This window comes from Vigna unguiculata, chromosome 1 (genome assembly GCF_004118075.2).
Source record: "Vigna unguiculata cultivar IT97K-499-35 chromosome 1, ASM411807v1, whole genome shotgun sequence".
Classification (NCBI taxonomy): Eukaryota; Viridiplantae; Streptophyta; class Magnoliopsida; order Fabales; family Fabaceae; genus Vigna; species Vigna unguiculata.
In genome coordinates this window covers 14,989,027-14,992,148 of record NC_040279.1, presented here as the reverse complement: position 1 = coordinate 14,992,148, position 3,122 = coordinate 14,989,027, and the positions used below count along the sequence as shown (strand labels likewise).

Below are 3,122 nucleotides of genomic sequence, written 5' to 3'. Positions count from 1 at the left end.
ATCTTAGAATGTCTATGACCAAATTGGCCCAGCTCTACATCCGAGAGATAGTGAGACTTCATGGAGTGCCTAGTAGCATAGTGTCTGACAGAGACCCCCGGTTCACTTCCAGGTTCTGGCAGGCACTGCAGGAGGCGATAGGTAGCAAGTTGAGGATGAGTTCTGCTTATCATCCTCAGACGGATGGCCAGTCAGAGAGGGTAATTCAGTCCTTGGAGGACTTGTTGAGGACATGTATCTTGGACCACCTTGGCAGTTGGGATGAAGTGTTACCGCTGGTGGAGTTCACCTACAACAACAGTTACCAAGCAAGTATAAGGATGGCGCCTTATGAGGCTTTGTATGGGAGGAGATGTAGGACTCCCTTGTGTTGGTACCAGGACGGTGAGTCAGTTTTGGTTGGACCAGAGTTGTTGCAACAAACCACAGAGAAGGTGCAGTTGGTGAGAGACAGGTTGCAAGCATCTCAGAGTAGGCAGAAGGCATATGCAGACCGAAGAAGGAGACCCTTAGAGTTTGAGGCTAGGGAGCACGTGTTCTTGAGGGTGACCCGAACCACTGGTGTGGGGAGGGCTATCCGCTCAAGGAAGTTGTCACCTAAGTTCTTGGGTCCGTATCAGATCTTGAGGAGGATAGGGCCCGTGGCTTATGAGGTTGCATTGCCACCCCAGTTGGCTAATCTACACCCAGTCTTTCATGTTTCACAGCTACGGAAGTACGTGTTTGACCCAAAGTAGTGGTACAGCCCGTGGCTATAGAGGATCGCCAAGTTAAGGAGCGCAAAGGAAGAGCCACTAGTCTCATGAAGGTCATCTAGGACCGGAGGACAGGTGACTGTACTTGGGAGCTTGAGGAGGACATGAGGAGTTCATACCCACATCTGTTCTGGTAAGTCTAATTTTTCGAGGACGAAAAATTTTTGTTGTTGGGGAGATGTTGTAAGCCCCTTTTTCAGTATATAGAGTTTGGGCCTGGCCTTTTCGGAGGCCCAAGGCCAGCCCTTCAGTAGGACACCCTACCCTAACAGCCCCTCACAGTTTCACTTCATCTCTGTTTCAGAAAGGCAGCCTTCCCCTCTCAACTTCTCTAAGAAAAGCAGGAGCTCTGCTAGGGCAAAGTCCGTTTCCCCTCAAAGTGAATCGAACCGCTTCCTTGTAAGTACAGATCGAAACTCAAGCTCTTTCGTTGTCCCTTTTAATGCACTAAGTTGGTCTTAAGTTGGTTCTGCCCCTAATCTCGTCCTACGTTTGATCTACGATGTTTACAGTTCCTTATAGCTGCTCCGTTCTCTCTTTGTGTGCCCTTTTTCCCTCAGCTCCGTTTACTCGAGGTAAGGGAAGCTAGGTTCTTTTCGCGTTTTTGAAATATGTGGTTTGTTTTCGTTTATGTTTTATGCTTAAATGATTGGAAAATGTTAGTTTTGGTATATTTCTGAGTTAGGGGTTCAAATATTCATGAAACTGTGATGTTTGACGTCTTTTTTTCGTATTCTGATGCGTCGCACAGTCGCTGGGCGAGTTCCTTGACTCGCTGGGCGACTGGGTATTTTTCTGATATGCGCAGTTTTAGTAAAATTGAATTTTCTGACTCATTAACCGTTGGATTGAGCTCAAATTTTGACATTTGGTTCACAACATGCTATTTTATGGTTTGACCGGTTGGATCATCAATTAGATATCTGTAGCTTGAGAAATGTGTCACGCATTACTGCAATGATTTTGGTTTTATGATAATAAATTTTCTTTGGAATTTTGGTGTAAGAGTTATGGTTGTGGATTATGCTTGATTGTATGGAATTGCAGGTACTTAAATTTTGGCACACATTTATTTGGGATGAATACTATTTTGTGATATATGTATGTCTTGGTATGCATTTATAAAGTATGAGATGAATGATAGCATGAGTAATGTATGAAGTTGTGTTTGGATGGTTGATAATGAGCATGAGAAATAAATGTTGAGGTTGCAAGTGGTGGTTATGTGATATGAGCCATGAGGTTGGTGTGAAATAGGCATAATTCCATGAGTCTCGTGGGGAGACTTTATGGTGGCGTGTAGTGTATATATTAAGATAAGGATTCAAGTAAGGATTGCATCCCGAAACTCTAAAGGGTCAGTGAGTCTCAAGTAGAGCAAACTGACCCAAGTGGTGAGAGTAGCGAGAGGCCCTAGTCTTTGGCAGGATAATGGCCTTAGACGTTTAAAGGCTAACCTTGTGTGTGGTAGGGTGAAATCCATTGGCAATGGCTCTGCAGAGCAGTAGAGGCCACCACAAGTGCAAGCGTCCAGTGAATCCGATCTTAGTATATGTATCCGGATAATAGAGTCATAGTGTCTTGCTTGTTTGCCATAACATGACTTGTATGTCTCTGTGTTGTATGCCTGTGAATGTTTATGCACTTATCCCTTTACAATATGATAAGTTTCAAGTTACACTAGCTTACCCTTGCACTTTATGTATGTTTCCGTTGTGTCTTCTCTTTTGCGATGATCACCGTTGGTGGGAGCAGATGGGAATACTTTTGGAGGTAGGCCTGATGGTGGTAGCAGTGCAGCCTAGTGGGCCCGTTGAGGTGGCTTTCGAAGAAGTTCCATGGCCCTAGTGCCTTGTAATACCATGCTCTTAGAGCATTTCTTTTGCCCAACTGTTAAACTTTAGATTTGTTTCTGTTTATGGTATGGTGGCATGCCTAAATCCGTTTTCGCAGTATTTTCTGGATGACTGTAATAGTTATCTCCCCTACATTGTATGTTCATCTGAATGCTTCTCGTTATTATAACTGTGTGATATTTTATTTAGTAGTTTAATATATTAAAATGGGACGTCACAAACAACATATTATATTAGCCATTAAAACCAACACTCGCATTCTGATAAAGGAAATTAAGGAAAAAGTATAAAAGATTTTAATTAATAAACTAAATGTACCAAAAGAAAAAAGATTTTAATCAACACTAATGATTCACATATACATATAAGGTTTATGTTTCTTTGACACTTTTTATGCCAACACACATATGCAACTTTAATCTAATATTAACGGCAATAAAACCCATCCCAAATTTCATATATTACACAACCAACCATTTCTTTTGACATAACAAAACCACATTACAAGAGA

At 42.3% G+C, this 3,122-nt stretch overlaps 1 long non-coding RNA gene across 2 annotated transcripts; it reads left to right on the top strand.

The window, feature by feature from the left end:
- The first annotated feature begins 818 nt into the window (after positions 1-818).
- Positions 819-2,802, top strand: LOC114194789. 2 transcript variants are annotated; one of them, XR_003606444.1, is made up of 4 exons: positions 819-888; positions 1,060-1,154; positions 1,268-1,330; positions 2,511-2,802. It is a non-coding gene; the product is annotated as an uncharacterized LOC114194789 (long non-coding RNA). The 2 variants fall into 2 exon arrangements; XR_003606443.1 differs by lacking the exon at positions 819-888 and having other exon boundaries at positions 933-1,154.
- Positions 2,803-3,122: the final 320 nt, after the last annotated feature.